The 24865-nt window shown below is 40.6% G+C and overlaps 1 protein-coding gene across 6 annotated transcripts in view; it reads right to left on the bottom strand.

Annotated features, from left to right (window-relative positions):
• CHRM3 (cholinergic receptor muscarinic 3) overlaps positions 1-24865 on the bottom strand; it is a 417691-nt gene that overhangs the window by 319047 nt on the left and 73779 nt on the right. For all 6 annotated transcript variants that reach the window (XR_008317318.1, XR_008317317.1, XM_053300799.1 and 3 more), the window contains exon 2: positions 17018-17215. The gene's annotated coding sequence lies outside the window, so the exon portion shown is untranslated. The remainder of the gene's footprint in view (positions 1-17017; positions 17216-24865) is intronic.

The raw sequence follows: 24865 nt of genomic DNA, 5'->3' as shown, positions 1-24865 counted from the left end.
GTCTCTGTATGTCACTCACTCCTACTGTACCTAATTTGGTTCAAATCAGTTAGACAGTCCACAAGTTAGCCCACTTGCACCTCAAACATTCATGCGCCTGCCATATTGGATTGAGGTAGATGACATCATCACAAACTATGCCATTGATGTGTCCCTAAGTGTCCCTACAGCTGCAGCAAATTTGGTTCAAATAGGTTAAGTGGTTCACAAGTTAGCCCACTTGTGCCTCACAAGTTTACACATCCGCCATCATGATCAGTGCAGGTGCCATTGAGGTCTCCCTGAGTGTCACTCACTGCAACTGTGCCCAATTTGGTTCAAATGGGTCAGGGAATCCACAAATTAGCCCCCTTGCACCTCAGATGTTCAAATGGCCACCATCTTGAATTGGAGTGGATGATATCATCACACACCATGCTATTACAGCACCCTTATGTGTCCCTACAGCCGTAGCAAATTTGGTGCAAATTGGTTAAATGGTTCACAAGTTAGCCCACTGCATCTCAAAAGTTTATGTGTCTGCCGTCTTGAATTGGGGTGGATGACATCATCACAAACAACGCCTTTGAGCTGTCCCTATGTATTCCTACAACTGTACTCGATTTGGTTCGTATTAGTCCAGGCGTTGCAAAGTTGATAGCGGGGGCAACACACACAAGGATGGACAGACAGAGAGAATGTTGGGTGATCTCATAAGCCTACTGGAAAGTAGGCTAAAAAAGCGCTCCTGGCCAATTCCTCAACCTGAGATATCAGGGAGAGGTTTGGGTCTTAAATAGAAAGCACAAGTAACTTGCATGGCACAAAGAGCGAGGGCTGGATGAAAATAAGAGAAGTGTGCAGAGCTAAGGGCTTGGTTCACACAATCATTTGAGTCTAGATTTGATGTGGGTTACTGACATTAGCACGTGAACCCAAACCAAGCTGTTTTATAGCCCCAGGTGAATGCCTGCTTTGGCATGGGTTCACACAATCATGCTAAGCTTGGATACCCACATTAAATCTAGATTCGAATGACTGTGTGAACAGGTCAACGGTATTCTTCCATGTATAGACCTGGCACATGCACTTGACTAGACCAAGCTCTACAGATTTATTGTATCAAATGTATCAAGTTTACCCGAATACGTATTTTCTGTGCAAAGTTCAGAATACATAAATAACTGCACAGGAACTAGTTCTCTCTACATAGAACCACTGCCTTTGAGGAGAAGGTGAAAAAAGAAAGGAAGAAGCAGCTCGGAGAAAAAGTCACCATTTCCAACTCCACCTCCTCCGCTGTTCAAGCTACACTGGAACTAGTCCCTTCCTCTCTTCACAGAAGCCACACAACCACCAACTGCCTGTGAGGGGGAGGGAAGGAAGAACTAGCAATAATATTATTTTGTTTCAAAGGGTTAAAAAAAAAAAAAGACAGGTACTGGCCTGGCCCCAGCCCCCTCAGCTTCTGAAATTGGATTGGGCTTGTTTAGTCCGGCACTCCTCAAAGAACCTAAGACAACTCTATTTAAACATAAACGGGATGGAGGTTTGGGATTGCCCCATGTTGACATATTATAACATAGAAAAATGTACAGCTATACAAATGAGGAGAATAAATAAATAATCTGCTAGCTTCTCCACCCTAACCCCATCCATAAATGGGAACATCCTGATTTTGGGGTGGGGAAATAGAGGGAGAAGGCAGTAGTAGTGCAAAAGATTCACAGTGGCATGCCTTCTCCTGACACTCCCCCACATAGGAACCATGAAGTCTCTGGAGCTAGCTGTGGGCCCTCAGGATGCTGCACAACTTGGCTAGCCCCCCACTACCACTCCTGCTTTGAGACCAAGAGGAGGATCATAAAAGGGAAAGCAACAACATTGCAAAAACCGAGAGTGATTTATAAAATAGTACTATTGTGTTTAAGTTAAATTAAAAACAAGTTAGATTTAAAAATGTATATCCTTTTCAAAGAGTTGTATGAAAGAATAACAGAGGAGTATATAATTCAATCATCATTCCTAGTACAAGAAACTAGTTGCTTTGGAATAAATTCTACATGCAAGTTAAGAACGTCCAAGCATCTACTACTACTTAGTGAGTTGGTATTAATAAATTTTCAAAATACATCAGCCAGGACATTTGTGTGGGGAGTGGGGAGGAGAATGATAGAACATCAGCACTAAATTATATTATAAAAGAATCAGTCCTGAAGAAATAATTCACAAATGACTACATTCCTTGTGGCAACTTCTTGTTAATTCATGTCAGATTCATCTATGGTTGAAAAGTGCAATGATGACTCAGATTCTGTTTTCAAACTCTTGCTTTGATTACCCCTCCTCTTCTCGCATATGTAGGACACCCACATTTGTGCAGAAAATTGCCCACAGCATACATTAGTTGGGGTTAGGAACCTGGAAAGAAGCTGGGATTCTCAAAAGGAGGAAGAGGAAGGATAAGTAGCAGCTTAGAGCATATTTGAGTTACTTGCTGAATTATCACCATAAAAGGTAAACTAAGCTCAATGCTTTGCACCTCAATGAACTGAAATTATTCAATGCCTTCTAAATGGCTTGATCTGCTCATCAATCTTTAAACTCATTCTGTCTAGAATCTTAGGTTTAAGTCATGTTTTCTGTTCTGACTCTTTTGCCATTTTTTCTAGATAAACTCATTTCATATAACACTGCCTCTTATGCAAACAGAGTATTTTATATATTCAAAAACATGTATACAGCTATGTTTAAAGCAGTTTTAGAGAAGATATTTGAAACAGCTTCCTTGCAATGGGCAAAAATGTGTGTATCTGGGCTGTTCACAAGCAACACTGTTTGTGCAGTCCAAGGTCAACTGGAACATTTACCCATTACATACAAAACAAATTGCTTCAAAATACTGCATAACCTACAGAAGAGAGATTATTTTTAAAATAAGGTATCAGGTACACATATACATCTAATAATGCAATTAAGAGCTGCAGAGAATAGATTCTGGCAAGGCAAGCTTCTGTGCTATTTATTTGCTTGCTGCCCAACAGAGGAATGACATGTGTTTCCTGGACTTTATATCATGCTCTGTTTGCCAATAGAGGAAGGTGGTACAGAATGATCTCTTCCTGTGGGTACTGGAAAGCCTCACTTCATTAAATTGGTCAACCAGCTGATTAATGTGACCAGCACTGATGGACTTCCAGAGTCCAGTTAATTCTTGGCCAGAAAAGTAATGGCCATATTCAGGGAGCCTGCAAGTTGAGCACAGAAATTAGAACAGGAGTGCTTGAGTATACACTGAGGGATATTTTTGAAAAAATCAATAAAGCTCACACTAATTAGTATGCAAGTTTAATCACATTACGTATCCCAGTTACAGATACATTACGATGATGCAAAGCAGAAATTAAATATTGCTACACGTGGAAACTAAGCTAGTGGTATAGACTGTTTACAGGCTGTCAGCTTGGAAAAACAGTTTTGTAAAAGAAATTAGGAATTCTTGTCATGACACACAGAAAAAAAAGAAAGTGCTTGGGTAAATGAGCCAGCTGACCCATTTGTAAACTATCTCCATTGTCGTTTGGTCCATCAAAAAGGATACTGGCTGGAAAACTAAATGGTTTGTTTCTCTCTTTGGCTGCCTGAAGAAATGTTTGGAGGAAGCATCCTAAACTAGGATGAAAATAAGGAGAAAACAAAAGTATTTAAACAAGAGGCTTACTATATAAAATGTAAAAAGATAATTAAGAATTATGTTTATTTCACAGTAATACACTTGCTACTAAATTAGCAGTAGGCAGAGAGAGGAGGATAAGGCTGGAGTTCAGTAGTAGAACATCTACTTTGCATACAGTAGGTCTCAAGTGCAATCCCTGGCATCTCCAGGTAGGACTGCAAATGACTCCTGTCTGGAACCCTGGAGGAGCACCTGCCACTCAATGTAGACAATAATGAGCTAGATAGACCAATGGTCTGACGTGGTATAAGACTGCTTCCTATCCTATGAGTGTATTTGTTACATTATCCTGTCCTTGACAAAAATATTTCAAAATGGCATAGATTGACTTCTTCCTCTCCCATGTTATCCTTACATGAATTCTGTGAAATAGTTTTGACTGCAAGATAACAATTATTTAAGGTAAGGATGCACAGAACATTTTGACATCGAAACATTTCAACTCAAAACAAGCCGTTTTGAGTGCTTTGAGCTAGAAACAGAACACCCTCTAAATAAATTTAGAGCTCAGAACAGAACTGCCCCATTTTGATCCAAATATATATTCGATCCTAACCAAGCTGTTATTTAATTAATTAATTTATTATATTTATAAACTGCCCCATCCAAAGGCTCTGAGTGGTGTACAGAGTGTTGGATTTGATCTCAGGATTAATGTTGTAGTCTCACAGTTTTATGGTGTGGGCGGATTTCAATGTTCACTTCAGGACCAATCTAACCAGGATGGCCCAGGAGTTAATACTGGCCATGACAACTGTGAGCCTATCCTAAGCGGTCTCAGGACCAACACATGTTGCTGGTCACACACTTGATCTGGACTTTTACTCTGATCAGGGTGGTGTTCTGTGGGTGGTGACTCCTGTGATTTCTCCATTGTCATGGATGGAACACCATCTGGTTAAGGTTGGACTCAAAATTACATCCCACCTCCACAGGCATGAGGGGCATTTTATCATGGTCTGCCTGAGAAGGTTATTGGATCAAATAAGATTCCAAGAAGCCTTGATAGGATTAATGTTGGTTCTGTTGGTGATTTTGTTGATGCCCTGGTGGAGAACTGGAATAGCAAACTCACCAGGGCAGTAGACCTGATCACTCCTAAGCGTTCTCTCTGACCCGCTTCGAAACTGGCCCCTTGGTATATGGAAGAACTATGGGAGCTGTAGCGGCAAGGTAGACTATGGGAATGCAAATGGAGAAAGAATCTGACAGACTACAACACAGAGCGCTTTTGAAGACCTATGCTCAGGCAATGCGTGCGGCAAAGAAGCTATTCTTTTCTGCACATATTATATCCTCCACCTCACATCCAATGGAGTTGTTTAGGGTTGTGAGAGGGCTAGTACATGCCCCTCCTACCTAAATCAGAATTTTGAACCATCAATTACCCACTGTGGTGTTTTAAATGAGTTTTTGGGGGATAAAATCTCTCATATTCAGATTTAGACTCCACAATTATTGCAGAATCTAATGTGGAGGTGTCCAGCAACTCCTCTTATGGGCGAGGGAAGGAATGAAGGGTTGATTTTGTGTTTTTTTTTCAGCATTGATTATGCTGTATGCTGCTTTAACGATCAGGTTTTGGTGGCAACTTGGGTGCCTTCCTTCCTTGAGTTGTGATTTGTTTTGTTTGTGAGATAGTGTTGTGGTGAGAAATGGACCATGGCAGAGAGGGGTGTGTGTGTGAAATATTTCTTGGTGATTGCTGTGATGTATGGTCTTGAGACTAACTTGTGCTTCATTCTTTGCTCTGCAATCTGCATTGTAAGGTGTACTCAGTAAAAATGTGGCTGAAGTTGCTCTCATTGAGCTTATATCTATGTTTCCTGCTAAGGGTGCTGTTGTGGCAGCTGCTGCAATGCTAGGAAGTAATGAGTCATAATTGTGTGAGAGAGCAACTTGTGCCAGTGATCCTACTGCAACGCAGACACTGTGGCTTGCAGTGGATTCTGGGTCAGTGATTCGCTTGTGTCCTGTGTTTAAAATGTATGTTCTGTGTTGGGAGGCACAGATTCCCTTTTACTCTGTGTGTGTGTGTGTGTGTATGTTTTTACAAGGCAGGGTTGCAAAATGCATAGCAAATTGCAATGCAAAACTTGTGTGCACTACTTTCTGTGAGTCACCTTGTTCTAGCCTTAGGGAACAATGAGGAAACTCAAAACACACATTGTTTCCCATAGGTAGCTCCTAGGGACACCAAAGTTGGTTATGTGATAAGGCATGATAGGTGCTACCTACAACCCAAGCCACAAAAGAAATGGGCAAGCAGGCAATTTTTAATCTTTTCCCCAAACCCCCACAGTACCTAGAAAAACGTTTTAAGTTTTGTTTCATCAGAACAGCCAATCTTCTGGCTTCTCTTTTGATGAACTGTTTTGGCCATTTGCGTTTCATTTCTAGCTTAAAACAGAACGCAAAATTATTTTCATGCACATCCCCAATCTAAGGTTATCTAATGGGCTTCATGGTGAAGCAAATGCACTTTTGCTACAAGATATGCAGTTTTGGGGGGGGTTACAAGGGAAGGACCCAAACATCTCCCCACGTGCTCCAGAAATTTAAGTTTTCCAGCTATTAAAAAATGACAAAGTCTGTTTTCCACACCAAGGCTTTATAAATTGTGACAGTGAATCCCTAGCATGTGGTGCTTGTGCCCATGACATCACCGGTGACCACCAGCAACACATCTATCTCCTCCTGCCAATACCATTTTGAAATTGTTTATAAAACATTCCATTTGCCCATTTTTCCTATTAAGAGGTTGAACTCCACTGTGCCTCCAGTGTGCACACTGATGTAGCTTTTAAAAGGTTGGTTCTCACAACCAGCAATAGGGTACAAGAGCCTTATCCAAGTTCAGGAACTGTGCTTGCTCACATTTTGCGATTGTGTTTTCATAAAAAGCAAAGCAGGAGGCAGCCAAGGTGATTTTCTGTGAGGCCCCCGCTGGGTGGGAAGGCTTTTCTTCCTACCTCATTAAACAGCTGGGTACAGACTATCACTTCTCACATCTCCTATCAATCACAACACAGAAGCACCCACAGCACTCAAACTTGGGTAGGATTCTTATCCTACCCTCTGAAGGCCTAAAATCTGGAGGGGAAATTAGGCAAGGAACAACAAAACAACCCCATCTGATGTTTCAGGTTCTAGCAATGCCCTAGATCTCGGAGAAAGAAGATATGGGCAGTAATTTTATCCACTAACAAAAGATAAATAAAATTGTTTGAGGGATGTACCACCAAGAGGAAGTTTTAATCAGTAATAATTATGAGAATAATTATACTATAAAAACAATTAAAACAGGGGTTAACCCCTATAAAAGTTATGACCTCAATGCTGGACATCTAAATAGTAGCAGCTTCCAAACAGTGAAAAATAGTATTCTATATATGGCATGGAACTCAATATATAAACAAGATTAATTAAGTGTAAGACTGTCTCAGCTGAATGCAGCTGCTTGGCTTGATGCATGCTTATCTTGAACATAATTACGATTACAAGCCCATGAGGAAATAGATACTTGAGAAACGTCTTAGCGGGCACTGAAGGACAACTGGTCAAAAATATTCCAGCCACATAATTTTGCTGTAACATTTTGCAATTTGAGTATTTCAAGCTACTATACTCTTAAATGATTTTAAAAGTCAGATGCCTCAAAATGCTATCATTTTAACAAGAAAGCACTTTAAAGCCTGCAGGGCAACCATCTCCACATTTCTTTCCCAGCTTTTTAGAAGTTACAGAATTGGCTAAGAACAAATGTATTTCTCAAAGAGAGATGAATTTCCCCAATATGAAAAAGTTTACAATGGCTCAAGTCAGATGAACCGACAAATCTTAATTTGTACTTATGAGAAAGGCCAGTGGCTTTCACACTTCTTCATCCCTTCCTTTTGTGCATAAGAGGAGGAGAGTAGAAGCTGCTGCTTCTAGTTTGTAGCAAACCTGGAGGTTGCAGTTTTCATTCAAAAGCAGCAAAGTTAGCATAAACTGCAGTTTGCCTTCAGACCAGGATCCCAAGCTTGGTCTGTGAAGAAAATTCTGATTTGTGAAAACAGTTTGCTGTATTTGGACAAAAACAGCAAACTATGGTTTGCCATGGCTTAGAATGTTCCCATATTTTCCCCATATGCATCAAACAAAGGGTGGGGGAGTGAAGAGTGCAAGAGCCCACTCATTCCCGTATCACAGGAAACTGCCATATACTGATTCAGACCATTGGTCAATTAGCTCAGTGACGTTTAAAATGACTGGAGGTGGCTCTTCAGGATTTCAAAGAAGGGTCTTTCCCAGTCCTACCTGCAGATGCCAGGGAGTGAGTCTGCGTCCTCACACATACAAAACATATCCTCTAACACTGAACTATGGCCACTCAAATCATGGTTGGTCTAAGAATGCTGTGAATATAAGTGGAACACATAGTTCATCATTCTCTATTTCTTGTAAAACCCAGGTTGAAGTCCCTTCAGAAAACAAACTATGATTTATTAAACCCTGCAACAATAATGGAAGATAATTCAGTTGAAACCTTATGCTTTGTGTAGCCAGAATTTCATCCTCAATGTGTTTATCATTCATGATGGTTATCTTGCAGTACAGATGCTATCTTGTAGAAAAATGTAACTTCATACTCTTTTAAATATACAACAAGAAGCTATAAATATGATCCTAAAACAAACTTTCAAATGACAGATATTTCCCCATATTATTGTACACTGAGGGAGAAAAAGAAGAGTTTTCCCCAATTTATACTGTTTCTTTGAATTTCTTTTTGCTTTTCTGCTTAAAAACCAAAACAAAACATGCTACTATGTTATGTAGCCAACCGTTAAGCCAAACTAGATAGGTCAAATTGAGAGCATAAAAATGTTTGAGCAACTCCCACATTCCATTATTCCTCCACTCAAACCTACAATCCCATAAGGCTGCTTTTAGGGTTGTAGCTGTATGTAGCCTGTAGCTATAAGCTGCATGTTGAATCTAGTAAAAATCCAGCTCTGATAACCATAAAGGTTATTTAGATTTAAAATTAGTTTTTCCATTTTCAGTGCCTAATTAACATTAGCACATGATCTGAATACCTCTCTAGTACAACACACAAGATAGTATAGCTCAATTATCTTAACATTGGGCTGGTTCAGATGTAACACAGAACCACAGTTAGGCCTGGTTCCATGTGACGTCCTCAAGGCTCCTCATCCCATGCCCACACCTATTTCCAGTTTAGGTTACAATAAACAAGGATCAAGCATGATGTCTGAACTGACTGATCTTGATTTATTCTACCCTTCATGTGAAATAAACTGTGATCTGTAACCTACTAAAAACTTGTGTATAGATTGCAGTTTATTTAAAGTAAGAAGGGTTGAATAAATGAAGAAGATTGGTTTGTTCAGATGTCACAATCAATCTTGGTTTATCGTAACCTAAATTGGAAGCAGATGCTTGCATAGGCAGGGGTCAGAAAGAGTGAGTGCTCCTGAGGCTCAGGGATGCTGCATGCAACCAGGCTTAACCATGGTTCCATGTTACATCTGAACTAGTCCATTAACCTCCAGTAAAAACAAAACATTTGGCACTGGCTACTTTGTGTCCCATTTATATAGATATTTCAAATCACAATGGGATGTATTCCAACTTGCTTCTGTGCAAGCAGGAGCATTTCTGTTCATGCAAGGATAGAATGATCTTCACCAATCTTCCCTCCCTCTGCAGACCCCTAGGCTACATCCCATCCTGCTCCAAAGGGTCCCTCATTCTCAAGAGTGGATTTTCAGGGACTGATGTGTGGGGGGAAAGAGTCAGGAAGGTTTCCATCTGAGGACTTCTTTCTGCACTCACTATAGTTATAATACAACCCCAAAAGTAGTAAACCACTGCAAAATATTACAAGCTTAGCAGAAAGCACAAGACTATTAGTAATGCTGGTCCATGCCATCGCGCCTGCGCGATGAAGTGAGAGGCGGGGTTGTGCCCCTGTCACCTGAAGCAGGCACGGCAGCCACCATCTTTACTCTTCCTCCATGTGGCCAGGACTGCTTGGGTCTGTCCACCTCCATTCGTGGCAGCCGCTCCTTAACCAGGCAGCAGGGAGGATCACTGAGCAAGTTCTCCTCGTAGCAGCCACAAGGACCAGCTGGATCCAAGTGATTAGGAACGGAGGTTATTGGCACAGTATCGGTGGGTGTTGGGTAGGTAGATTAAGTAATGGTGTTTGGCTAGAGGGCCATTTGGGGTGAGGGGGGTCAAGGAACAGCTCTTTGGGGGGGTTTGTGGCCCAGAGGGCTGGGAATTGCCCCCACCTGGGGAGGTGGCTTAACTCACCAACTCAGAGGTTTGGCAGCTTGGGTTGGGGGAAGGCTGGGCCACTTCCCCCTCAGTGGGGTAAAGGCTCTCAGTGAGAGGAGTTCAGGGCATGGCACCTTACCAAATCAGTACTCAGACCTTCACCCTGGTATGGGATGGCCATCACTAGGAGGCAGCCCTATATGGGAGGAATATCCACACTTTGGTAGTTAGGAACCTCGTTGCAAGTCTTATTCCACTGTACATTAATAAAGTGGCCCTAGTTTACGCCAATTAAGCATGTCCGGTCTTCATCGGGGTCTAGGTGTGCAATCAACACCTTACACAAAACTTAAAATGTAACAAATTCTGGTACACACACACATATTACTTAGGAATACGCTCTCTCTCTCACACACACACACACGGAATCTACTACCTCTTGGTGCAGTCCCAAGTCCCTGGAGAGTGTGCATGTGGATTAAGGAATCATATAGGCAATCCAGTCTCATGGATCTACCTCACCTAATTAACACAGAAATATAGATGTCTGGCCCATCCAGTGTGGTTCCTCATTTCACTCACATTCCCCAGAGGTGTGAGATTGAAAATGGTGAAGTGGCTCACTTGCCTTTCATGGAAAAGTGAATGAGGCCTTCTCCAGTCTAATGAATTAAATGGTCAGACTACCTTGGCCATCTTAAGGGTTACGTCACATGTCCCTGGATGCAGGGGTGGAGCCACCATTGGGCCAACGGGTTCAAAGAATCCGGGCCAGTGGCCAATCAGGAGCCGCAAGAGTGGCCCCGACATGGCCCCCGCGTCTGACATCAGACGCGGGGGGGGGGTAGTTTAGCTCCTGAGCGGGGGCTGCACAGCCCTTTCGGGAGCTAAACAAAGGCTGGCGCTGCATTCGCAGTGCCAGCCAGGAGCGGCTCTTCCCTGCTGCGCAGCCCCTTCAGGCCGTGCAGCCCCTTCAGGAGCTAAGACTGGTGCTGTGTTTGCAACGCAGCCCAGAAGCGGCTCTTCCCTGCAGGGAAGAGCCGCTCCTGGGCTGCGATGTGAACACAGCACCAGGCTTCGTCTAACTGCCGAAGGGGCCGCGCAACCCCTTCGGCAGTTAAACTGCTGCAGCGATCCCGAATGGAGCCTCAAGGCTCCGTTTGGGAGCCAGACCATGCTACTGCATCAGACGTCAGATGCAGGGGCGTGGCTATCCCCTGCGTCTGGCGTCAGATGCAGGGGGTGGGGCTATTGGGGTGCCTGCCACAGCCACACACAGGACTGGCGGGCTAGCTATGCCCCTGCCTGGATGTAACACAGGTTATAAACGTATGAGAAAATAATTTGTGATTTGTGCAATTGCCTTATCAAATCTGGCTGCTCAGGCTGATATGTTACCACATCACTGCAAAGAGCTGGTTAAAAGTGGAATGGTATAATGCCAGCCCATTCTGAAAAAACTTGGACACACAGGAAAATAACACAATTGCTTTACTGTGATCAGTGAAATCAGACCACAGTTGAATCCTCATGCAAGAATGCAAATGCAAACAATTTTTCTACATGAAACCTGAGTACCCCACAAAGTCATTCTTGAGGGATAGGGGACCCTAAGCAACATATGCAGGATGTTCCACAAATAGAAGTAGGGGGAAGAGGAAATTCTTGGAAAATGGAGGGAGAACCTTCTGCATTGGGTCAGAAGGTCACTCTCCCTTTCCAGAAATTCCCCTGCTCCCTGCAGTCACCAGTGCTGCATGCTTTTCAACAAAAAAAGTTCTCAAAACAATACACACAGAAAAAGGGAAAAACAAACAAACAAACAAACAAACAAACAAACAAACAAACCACAAGGTAGTCACCAGCAACAACCCCTGGAAAGAGACTTTGGTTGCACTGAATGCAGGCCATTGCTCTCACCCCACTGAATAAGAGAATCACCACTTTATAAAAATATACACCACCTTTTTCCTATGCACATATTCAACAATTCTATACTACTTAAGTCTCCAAATAACTCAAAATGTATTCAATGTGTCCTGTTCTTTTTGGAAAACTTGCAAAAGTTGAAGCCAGAGAATTTTGTTATGTTAGGTATAGGAATAAAGTAGAGAGATGAGTTTTCTGCCCCCGCCTCCCCCCCGCAAAAGGGGGAGTTCCAGAAAATTTTCTGGATTTCCCCCCTGGAAATTTGCCTGTCATTTGCATAAGATTGCCATTGATTTTCCCTTTAAAAAAATTACTATACAAATTTATGTGATCCCCAAATAGATTGTGACCTGATATGTCATGTAATTTGACATATTTATTTATTTTATTTTATTTATTAGAAACATTTAATATATCGCCCACTCTGAAGACTTTGGGCGGTGTACAAAAGCATACAGAGCAAGACAGCATTAAATCTACATTCTAAATTTAAAACTAGAGTAACTAACAAAGAGAAAAAAACAAATAGTTAAATTAAAGAGTAAAAGCCTGGCAAAAAAGAAAAGTCTTCAATAGAGATTTAAAAAGCAATACGGAAGGAGCTAAATGTATCTGAAGGGGAAGGGAGTTCCAGAGAAGTGGGACAACAACCGAAAAGGCCCTTTCATGGGTCCTAGTGCCCCAAACCTCTCAGAAATCAGGGACTGACAAAAGGACCACTTGAGAAGATCTCACCAGATGGGATGTATCTGGATAGGAGAGGCAGGTCTGTAGGTAGACAGGTGCCAAGCCCCCACAAGGCTTTGAAGGTCAAAACCAGGACCTTAAATTGAACTCGGCAGCGAATAGGCAACCAGTGCAATGACTGCAGGAGAGGTGTTACCCTGTCATATTTTCTGGCACCCATGAGTAGGCGAGCCGCTGCATTCTGGACCCGTTGTAGCTTTTCAATAGCTAGGCGGGTCTGTAGGTAGACAGGCACCAAACCCCGCAAAGCTTTGAAGATCAAAACCAAGACCTTAAATTGAACTCGGAAGCGAAGGGGCAACCAGTGCAGCGACAGCAGGAGAGATGTTACCCTGTCATATTTTCTGGCACCCATGAGTAGGTGAGCCGCTGCATTCTGGACCTGTTGTAGCTTCCCGATCATCCTCAAAGGTAACCCTAGATAGAGAGTGTTACAATAATCTAAGCGGAAGATAACAAGGGCATGAGTCACTGTCATTAATGCCTGCCAATCAAGGTAAGGGCGTAATTGGCAAATCAGATGAAGCTGGGCAAAAGCACTTCTGACCGCAGCCTCCACTTCTGTTCAAGCAGGAGGCACGAGTCCAAAAGGACCCCCCAATCATGAACAAGCTCCTTTGGGGGCAGCACCACCCCATCTAGAACAAGGTTCACATCCAGCTGTTGGCTGGTACGAGGGCTGAGTAAAAGTAGTTCAGTCTTTTTTTTATTTGCAAATTAAATTTTTATTGATTTTGACAATATTCTTATTAACATTCACAACAAATAAACAAATATGGACTTCCCGCTCACACCTCTTCCTGAATCATCAACTATAAAATTAACCTTTGCTATAATAATAATTCAAAACATAAATTTAAACGTTACAAACACGATTTTAATCTACCCAACCTGCTATAAAAGTAGTTCAGTCTTAGTGGGATTCAGTCTGAGCTTATTGTGATTCATCCAGACGTTAACAGCTTTCAGGCATCGAGTAAGCACAGAAACAGTATCCCCAGAATGGTCTGGGATGGCAATATACAGCTGAGTATCATCAGCGTATTGATGAAATCTCACCCCAAACTGGGAAATGACCTGACCCAGCAGCTCCATATATATGTTAGCAATAGCAATAGCACTTATATTTATATACCGCTTTATAGCTGGAGCTCTCTAAGCGGTTTACAATGATTTAGCATATTGCCCCCAACATTCTGGGTACTCAGATGTTAAAGAGGACAGGGGCAAGAACTGAATGCTGGGGAACCCCATAAAGGAGTGGCCATGGGTCAGAGCATCTGTCCTCAATGCATACCAACTGGACACTTCCACTAAAGTTTTTGAAATCTATTTACAGAGTTCAAAAACATAATCTGCATCATATTTATTTCCCACATTATATCTGCAAGTTTCTCAAGTAGCCAAGTAGTTGAACTAACATATTTGATGGGTGAAGAGGGGAAAAAAAAGATACTTCATGTACTTTTATTGTTATACTGAAACAAATTCAAAGCTTTATACAATTTTTTTTAAATTTTAATACTCAATAAATCATAGGTATAATCACCAGAGAAACTATGAAATTGCTCAATTTGCCTAATATTTCATTGTCATCCATTCACTGACAACCTTTGGAATCAGGCAGTATATAAATTAAATAATAATACATAATAATTACTCATGCATTTTATGAAACAATTCTGAATATCCTGCCTAATAGTACAAGTTCTAGACAACACTGCACTATTGACTGAGAAGTGGAAGTGGCTATATTATTTAATCTTCCCTTCCCTCTAAAGCCACTGTGTGAACCTGTCCTCATTTCCCCCACTCAAGTAATAGTGGAGCAGTAGTCTGAAATTCACACTGCTGCACATGTGCAATGCTAGCCTGGATGCCAACCAATGTAATTTTAGAAATGGAAATTTTTCAGTGGAAAATTAATTATGGGGAAATGTTCTAGAAAATTTTCTACCCCACATCTTTGAAATAAAGTTTTGAAAAAGAAAACTGAACAGGACTTAGTACTGCCCCTTCAGAAAATAAATGTAATGAACCAATAGCTTAACATGTAGTCACTTCTTAAAAGCCTACCAAGTAATTTTGATTCAACAGGTTTTCCAGATCTGTTGTCAATTGCCAATAGCTCCAGTTATTGCAGCTTGAGGCCAATATAGTTGAGATCATAATTTGCTTCTTCAAGATATTTCAGAGGCAGAATATTTCACAGGTGAGAGCCAACCAATCACATTCCAGTAAAATATGGCAGAAATGTGTTTTATTTATAAAGTAAAAAATCCTCTCTCAACAAGGATAAGCTAAATGTGTTATTGCACTACTCACCATAATTATGTGTGCACTACCTCCCCTTTAGCCACCTTAAGTGGCACAGCAGGGAAATGCTTGACTAACAAGCAGAAGGTTGCCAGTTTGAATCCCCGCTGGTACTATATTGGACAGCAGCGATATAGGAATCATCTCATACTGTGTGAGAGGAAGCAATGGTAAACGCATCCTGTATTCTACTAGGGATGTGCAAATTGATTCAAGTAGAAATCAATTTGTACCCAAATCTAGCTTATTCGGGTGATCTGGAGATAAAACAAATCACCCCTGTGGTCCATTGGCTAGATTCGAGTACAAATCGGATCACATATGATTCAATTCAAATCTATTTTAGATTTGGATCCCTCCTATTAATTCCCCCAGATTCCCAGGTTTCATTAAAAGAAGGAAAGCAAAGCTAAGCTCTAGCCCTTGTAGAAGTGGAGTTATGGAGCAAAATGTGTGGTCACTATTTTTCAAGTGTTTGGATTCTTTGGTGTATAATAACTTCCCCTTAATGAATCCCTATGAGGATTCATTACACACTTTCATTTCTTCTATTCATTTTGATTGTCTTTTCAACAGTGCCAACTGCCAAGTGCCAACAAGACCCCACTCCCACCCGCAAGGCAGTGGGGTACTACTCAGTTTAGGTTCTAGGATATATTTTTTTCAAATGTTTCGGCTCTTTGGTGTCTAATAACCTTTCCTCATAATGAATTCCCATGAGGAATCATTACACACCAAAGAGTCTAAACACTTCAAAAATTCCTAAAATATAAACTGAGTACTCAGTGGTTTGTGGGTTGCAGAGTAGTTGGAACATGGGATGCCACTAATTCCCCACTCACACCTGCAAAGCAGTGGAGTCAAAATGAACAGAAGAAATGAAGGTGTGTAATGAAGACACCAAAGAATCTGAACACTTCAAAATACCTAAAAAAATAATAAACTGAGTACCGTGTGTGTGTGTGTGTGTGTCTGTGTGTGTGTGTGTAGTTGACTCATGGCAGTTGACAGTTGTCACTGTCCAATGATAGTCAAAATAAACAGAAGAAATGAAGGTGTGCAATGAATCCTCATAGGGATTCATTATGAGGAAAAGTTATTATACACCAAAGGATCTAAACGCTTGAAAAATAATGACTGCACTTTTTGCTCCATAACACCACTTCTACAAGGGCTAAAGCTTAGATTTTTTAAAACAAATGAAAGCTGGGGATCCGTTTTAGGGTTATGATATGGCAAGTTCGAATCGCCATTCTTTCCTATGGTGGAAATGTTCAAGATCAGTAAAAACTATAAAAATTCACTGAAAATCAACCAAGTATCCCACTGGCTTGAAATTTGGGTTGTAGGTGTCACCCAAGGGGACCTACCTATCACCCAAATTTAGTGCCCCTAGGACCTTGTTTAGTGGTCCAAACCCAAATCAAATTGAATCAAACACAAATTGAATCTGGGGTGATTTGTATGGGGTAGATTTGGATACAAAACAAATCAGGGGTGGATTGTTTGGAGCACAAATCAAATTTAAAAAATCAATTTGTGCACATCCCTATATTCTACCAAAGCAAACCACATGGCTCTGTCATCACCAGGAGTCAAAATCGACTTGATGACACACTTTACTTTACCTCCCGTTACCAACAGAGATCTCTCTCATCTATTCAGTTACAGACAAATGTTCTTATTCCTGGATAGTCTCTTGAAGATTGTGCAACCAAAGATTAACATTTACATGTCCAAAAATGCCTTTGTGAATAAGACTCCTAAATATTATTCAATCCTACTTAAGTGAGCAACCCTGGCAGAATTTTTATTTTTCCTAAGGTGGTTACTCAGTGGGATGTGTCTTTAATAAATTTAAAATTTAGGGTAGATCCTCATTGTGTCTAGAAAATGTTTTTTGTTTTAATTCTGAAACAGAAAAGTCAGCATCTCTCTGATTTTTCCTGGCAACAATTCCAGACTCAATACACAAAAATATTTAAAGTACTGAGAACCCCATATAATAAAAGAACTTACCATTCATAGATGGAAAGATTAAAATGTGGGATAAACATTTCTTGCTGAAGAACCCTTCAAAAACTGCTGAATTTCAGACAACAAGGTGTAGTGTTTGCAAGTGACTCCCAAAATGTTGAAAACCGATTATGAAGGAACAAACAAGAAATCACGGTAGAGGTTGTTTTCTTTGAATCATTGTTTCCATTACTGGTAGATCTACAAAAAAGAAAAACAGAAATATGAACTGGCTGGCCTACATGAACTTCAGTTCTATAGTAATGCAATAAATGTCCACTTTGCCAGTTATACTTGGCCAGTAACTGAAATTGGTCCAACAAATCCATCAAAATCAACTTAGTGTTCTCCTATGCCTGTAAATCCTACATTTAGAGTTGTAACCAGCTGGTACAGAATTTCTCTTGAAACATTCAGTGGCATGCACCTCCAGTCTCTCCCCTCACCCCCCTCCCACCAACTTTGCCTGTGAAGCAGATTACATACTATACCCAGTGATACAATGTGTTCAAAATCAACCTAGACAAGAAACCTGTTGCATGCTTAATTTTACAAACATGAATAGCAGTAGCGTGGGACCCCACTCTGGACTGGGACTGTGGTGTGAGGGAGGACAACTTAATCTCCCCTCCATGGTCCCAAACCAAATAAGGCACTCCACAGTGATTTGAAAATTTGGCAATGGGAACTTTTTTCCACGGCAAATATCAGCTGCTAGGCCTGAACAAGATTGAGACTGGGAGGGAAAGGACTAAAGTACCCTATTGTCATAGTCTTGATCCAGTGGGGCCCTGAGGTACAGCTATTGATATGGGGGGGGGCAATCAAGCACTAAATGACAGGCATATCATTTAGTATGGCCCATACTCATTTCAGACAGATTATTATCATCATCATCATCTTCAATGATAGTGTGGCAATTCTATGGAATGTATATAGGGGTTGCTGAATGTAAAGTGAACAAAGTGAGCACAGTAAATGCAGAGGACAAAAAAATGATATCCCATATTCATCTTGGTGTTAAAATATAATGTCCTACAGAAACTCTAACACAGTATACAAGTCTCACCCCTGCATTTAAAAATGCTCTCTGCAACATGAAAATCAACATGGAGAGCTGCTGTGTGATATTTAGCCATGCGCTATCTTTCTTTCTCCACATATAATTGTCCGGCAAACCTACCTAAAGCTACAAACATTTTATTCTCAGCATCAGATTCTTCCTAATGAAGAATCTTTCACTGGGAAGATTCCCAATGAATCTTCCCAAACCCAATGTAATTTCATAAATGATTGAAATTATTTCAGGATCTGCACCTCTGAGCAATCATTTCAGATGCAATGAACAATCCTGAGTGAAGGCCAATTCATTTGCATGCAGGTCCACCGCCAAAATGTCTGTAACAAAAATAACTTTAAAATCAAGACTAGGAGAATCCATGACTATCTATTTCTTATTACAGCTCATCAGAAGATATTTTGCAAAACATTACAAGGAAACATCACAAGAATTTAATGTGTGTTGGGGACAATGTAGTAACTTTATTTTGATTTCATTCCTCTACATTCAGTACATTTTAATGCACTCAGCATAATCAATATCCCCCAAAATAGTTCAAGCCAAGGAAAAAAGATAAATGCTTTCAGTTTGCTTTCATAACTTCTTGCATTGTCTCACTAGCATTCTCCAATTTAAAGGGAGGGAAACTTTCACACTTTATGAGTAACAACATCATCATCATTCATCTTGGTACTACTACTTTAAAAAAAACGATGAACAGCAACTCAGTGCAATAACAAAATAAAAGTTCTGAACCCTCGCATTTCCACATTTATTTTTTTTAAGATTTAAAATAAATACTGAAAAAATCATTTTACTCACTTGCAGTGGGAGGCAAGGTGGTGCAGAGTGGCCTAAGACAAGACAAGGGAGACTGGGCAGAGCTGTGCATCAGAAGCACTACTCCACTGGCAGACCCCACACAGTACTGGTGGAGAGAAGATGGTTTATGCTAGGAGGACAAAAGGAAAGATCCCTCCCTGCTTCACCCCACAAGGCTAAAAAGAGTACTTTGATTTTGATGATCAAAATTGCTCTTTCAGAGCTCCTTTTTCACAGTGGGGAAAATTATTATTATTATTGCTGTTGTTGTTGTTGTTGACACAGTCAGAGAGGTGTTATAGACTGGTTTGTTTTATCCAGACATCGAGTCCTTCCCAAGGACCTGGGGTGCCTGAATTTTATTGTCAATGTTGTTGCTGTTATTATAGATATCGTTGCAGAATATAGGCTGTTCCCAGTAAAGTTGCTTTTTGTAATTGGCTGATGGTGATTTCTGTGGCCCCTATGGTGTTGAGGTGCTCTTCAAGTTGTTTTGGAATTGCACCTAGGGCGCCAATTACCACTGGGTTTATTTTAGACTTCTTCTGCCACAGCCTTTCAATTTCAATTTGTAGATCTTTCTATTTGGTGATTTCTTCTATTTCTTTTTCTTCTATTCTGCTACCCCCTGGTATTGCTATGTCGATTATTTTAACTTGTTTTTCTTTCTTCTCAACTACAGTTATATCTGGTGTATTGTGTGGCAGATGTCTGTCTGTTTGTAGTTGGAAGCCCCATAATATTTTTGCATCTTCATTTTCTACAACTTTTTCAATTTTATGGTCCTACCCATTTTTGGCTACAGGTAGCTTGTATTTTTTGCAGATGTTCCAGTGTATCATCCCTGCTATCTTGTCATGCCTTTGTTTGTAGTCAGTCTGTGCAAACTTTTTACAGCAGCTGATTAGGTGGTCCACTGTTTCATCTGCTTCTTTACAAAGGCGGCACTTGCTGTTTGTTGTGGATTTTTCTACTTTTGCTCTTATTGCATTTGTTCTTAGTGCCTATTCTTGTGCAGCCAGTATTAAACCCTCTGTTTCTTTCTTCAAGTTGCCATTCTTAAGCCATTGCCGGGTCTTGGTGATGTCTGATTTTCCACTTATATTGTGCAAATATTGACCATGCAGGGGCTTATTTCTCCATTTTTCTGATCGGTTCTTGACTTGTTCTTTCTTGTAGGCCTGCTTTGTTTCATTGGTGTTGAATAGTTTCTCATTACTGACCATTTTAAGTGCATCTTCTTTACTGTCCTGTATATATTCTGCAAGGCCTCTTTTCTCCTCCTCTGCTGTTTGATGGACTTGCAGAATTCCTCTTCCACCTGAGCTGCGTGGGAGGTAGAGCCTATCTACATCACTGCGGGGGTACAGAGCATGATCGATGGCCATTATTTTCCTGGTCTTACGATCTAGCTTCTCTTGCTCTGCCTGGGTCTAGTCTATTATTCCTGCAGTGTATCTGATAACAGGTATAGCCCAGGTGTTTATGGAGTTTGGACTAGACAAGTTTATGGAGTAGCGATATAGCAATGGAGTTTGGACTAGACAAGTGTGCTGCATTAATAATGAAAAGAGGAAAAATAAGAAAAACAGAAGGAATAGAACTGCCCAATGGAAGCAAGATCAAGAACCTGGAAGAGGAAAAACATTACAAATACTTGGGCATTCTCCAGGCTGATAACATCGCACACACTGAAGTTAAAAGAAAAATTGGAAGTGAATACATCAGGAGAGTTAGAAAAATCCTAAAGTCCAAACTCAATGGCGGGTATGGTGTTCCCGCCATTGAGTTTGGACTTTAGGATTTTTCTAACTCTCCTGATGTATTCACTTCCAATTTTTCTTTTAACTTCAGTGTGTGTGATGTTATCAGCCTGGAGAATGCCCAAGTATTTGTAATGTTTTTCCTCTTCCAGGTTCTTGATCTTGCTTCCATTGGGCAGTTCTATTCCTTCTGTTTTTCTTATTTTTCCTCTTTTCATTATTAATGCAGCACACTTGTCTAGTCCAAACTCCATTGCTATATCGCTACTGAATATACGGACAGTGTTTAGCAGTGATTCGATTTCTGACTGGGACTTTCCATACAACTTTAGATCGTCCATGAACAGTAGATGGTTGAATTTACTTGATGTTTTAGATGTTTGGTATCCGAGGCTTGTTCTATTTAGTATTTGTGAAAGTGGAGTCATGGCGATTACAAACAACAGAGGGGATAGTGAGTCCCCTTGGAAAACACCTCTTCTAATGCTAGCCTGCCCAAGTGTCTCGACATTGATTGTTAACGGTGTACTCCACATGTTCATTTTTTTTTATAAATGTCTGAATGTTTTTGCTGACACTAGTTGTTTCTAAACATTTTAGTATCCATGTGTGAGGCAATGAGTCAAAGGCTTTCTTGTAGTCAATCCATGCAACACTTAGATTTGTTTTTCTTCTTTTGCAATTTCCTAAAATCAGTTTGTCAATCAACAGCTGGTCTTTTGTGCCTCTGGTGTTCAGACAATTTCCTTTCTGTTCAACTGGAAACTGCTTATTAGTTAATAAGTGTTGCATTACTTCATCTGCTATTATTCCAGTTAATAATTTGAACATGGTTGACAAGCAGGTTATTGGTCTATAATTACTTTGAATTGCACCTTTTGCTGGGTCTTTCATTATGAGATGAGTTTTCCCAGTTGTTAGCCATTGTCCAATATCATCTCCTTGCAAAATGTGATTGAATTGTTTTGATAGTAGTTTATGGAGGCTTGTTAGGTGTTTAAGCCAAAAACCATGCAGTTCATCATCACCTGGTGCAGTCCAATTTTTAATTTTCTTTGCTCTTTCACTTATTAATTCTGGTGTTATTATTAGATCTTGCATTTGTTGGTTACAATTTTTGACCTCTTTCACCCAGCCTGCTTTTTTATTATAATCTATTGGATTGTCCCATAGTTTCCCCCAGAATTGCACTGTTTCTTCTTTATTTGGTGTTTCTGTGTTTCTTGCAGTTTCTCCTTCTATGCTTTGGTAGAAACGTCTCTGATTTGACTGGAATTGGAGATTCTGCCTGTGTTGTGTAATTCTGGCTTCGTATCTGCTAATCTTCTCTGACACTGATGTTATTTGCAGCTTTATTATTTCTAGGATTTCTCTAATTTTCCTTGAATCTAGGTGGTATTTTTGGATCAGATAATGTTGGGTGTTTTCTTTCTACAGCTTCTTGTCTTTCATATCTTTCAATTTACTAGCATCTGATCTGAGCCTGGAGATTTTATTTTCTAATCTAATCTTCCATTTTGGTGATGTACCTCTTTCTTTTTTGACAGGTCTACTGACCTTATATCTGAGCTCTTGTGTTGTTATTGTTGCTGCACTGTACATTAGTTGGTTTGTTTCTTGAAAATTATTGGTTGTTATTTCTGCAAGTGCAGCATTGACATCTTTTAATGCCTGAGCAAGTTGTTTTTTGGCAACTGTTTTTAGGGCTGGACGAACCCTGGTGGTTGTTTGGTTCATGTCGTCAGTTATTTTTTGCTTTAGTTTTTGTTGCTATTCTGTTAAACAGCATTCGGGTTTTTGAGGTGAAGGCAAAGAAGAGGTTGCCTGGTTTTGATTTTTGAACAGGTCAGCAACAGTGGCATCCTCTATTTCCAACACCTCCTCCACCTGCACCTGAGCAACTTCTTCAGTTGGTGGTAATTCTTCTTCCATATCTTGAGCCTGTGTTGCTCTTTGCAGTTCTTCCAGCTCAACTCCTGTGAATACTTTCTTATTATGAATCTTCTCTGGTCTGCTAGCCTTTGTTCTGTTATTTCTGTGTCTGGATGCTTCTCTTTCCAAATTTGGTAATTCTTTTTAAATAACCTCTTCTAGTTGGACTAGACTTGTAATAGCAGATCATTCTTTCCTTGTTGGCATTTTTCGTATATTTTTTCTGATTAAGAGATGTTTATTCCAGTAACCCTGCAGTCTCCAGCCCTGGCTGCTCAACTGAAGATCCTGAGTCCTGTAGCCCACTTGCCACCAAATGCCCAAGGACTCCAGCACTTGGCGCAGTCCTTGTTGACCCAGGCGACGACCAATTCGGTATAGATTTATTAAGGTTACATCTCACCATATTGTAAATGGGAGAGGCACTCTTTGTCTGGCTCCTCTGGTGAGACCTGTCCAGTACGGTTGGACCTCTGGCATAGCTCTCATCTTCCTCAGAGCACGCAAGCCTCACAACCATGCCAAGGTAGTGCCTCACTGGGGGCAAAATATTATTTATTAATTTATTTATTTATTATTTAACATATTTTAATAGTGCCCCAAACCTTCGTCTCTGGGTGGTTTACAACAAAATAAAATATGTGTGTTCTCATTTCAGACAGCTAGCAGAGTAGAATGAGAAACTGAACTAGAGCTCAAGGAACTCTGTTTAATTTCTCACTTCACCACACAAATTATTATTATTATTTATTCGATTTCTATACCGCCCTTCCAAAAATGGCTCAGGGCAGTTTACACAGAGAAATAATAAATAAATAAGATGGATCCCTGTCCCCAAAGGGCTCACAATCTGAAAATAAACACAAGATAGGCACCAGCAACAGTCACTGGAGGTACTGTGCTGGAGGTGGATAGGGCCAGTTACTCTACCCTGCTAAATAAAGATAATCACCATGTTAAAAGGTGCCTCTTTGCCCAGTTAGCAGGGGTTATAGGGTAAATAGCGTAAAAGGATCTGAAACTAAGAATCCAATAACAGAGGCGTATCTAGGGAAAATAGCGCCTAGGGCGAGCACTGAAATTGCGCTCCCTGTCCAAACATCCAGCACTCATCTTGCAGATAACTTTACCATAATATCAGCTCAAAAGTACAACTCAAGCTCATTCATCTTTTAATATTTCAAAAACTATTTAGCAGTGGACGTAATCAGACCAAAAAATGCTGGGAAACTACAAATTTCAGTATGCTGGGGCTCATGAAATACCCATATACTATGTGGGGGTGTTTTTAGAAAACTAAACAGAAGTGCCTGTCTAATTCTCTACTGTGCATTATAGGATCACTATTACATATGTTTTAAAAATAAATGGAGAATTTGGCTTTTCCCAGATACTCTGAAAATAATTAATGGATATGCAGAGTAAACTGTGTCACTGCTTGGAGTATATTCTAGTATTTCAGAAAGACAGTTAAAATGAGAGAAAGAGAGCAAGAAACTCCCAGTGGCCTTAATAGTAAGGATTTCACTTATTATTTCACTGATTCAGAGACAAACTCACCATTAGTAGCCATATTATTAAGACATCACATTTAACTCAGTTATCACAAGAAGCAGAGTAAGAGCAAATGAATACAATCCTAGCTCATAAGCTTCAGCTCAGTATTCACAAGCCCTGATTCTCTGTACATGGTGCCAAATTGAATATGTGTACAGTGGCTTATATTATATAAAATTTAATAAAAATTACCTGTAGCCCTTTCAGGTGGCTTCCTAAAGGCTGTGGGGGGTGTCTGCAAAGATCCCCCCTCCCCCCGCTGGCCTCTTAATTCACCGCCGCAGCCCATCCTGGGCTGATTTTTGGGCCTGTTTGGTCTGCAGAGATCGGCGTGGTGGCTATTTTGGAGACTGCCTCACATGCTCAAATGGCCAGGCCTGGGCCTCGCAGGGACCATTTGAGCATGTGTGGTGGCCATTCTTTTTAATTTTTTTTTTAATGGCCACCGAAAACAAAATGGCCAATGCACATGCTCAAATGGCCTCTGAGATGCCTGGCATGTCCTAGGGCTTCACAGCGGCCATTTGAGCATGTATGGTGGCCTTTTTTTTTTTGGTGGCCATTAAAAAAAAATTTTTATTTTCAAAAACGGCGCCCCCCCTTTAAGTGGTGCCCAGGGCATGTGCCCTGTCTGCCCTACCCTAGATACGCCCCTGTCCAATACACAACCTGACAGATCCAATAATACAATTATAAAAAAGAATGAATATGTAAATG

The sequence above is a fragment of the Hemicordylus capensis genome, chromosome 1 (genome assembly GCF_027244095.1).
Source record: "Hemicordylus capensis ecotype Gifberg chromosome 1, rHemCap1.1.pri, whole genome shotgun sequence".
Taxonomy (NCBI): Eukaryota; Metazoa; Chordata; class Lepidosauria; order Squamata; family Cordylidae; genus Hemicordylus; species Hemicordylus capensis.
This window is presented reverse-complemented; position numbering and strand designations above follow the sequence as displayed.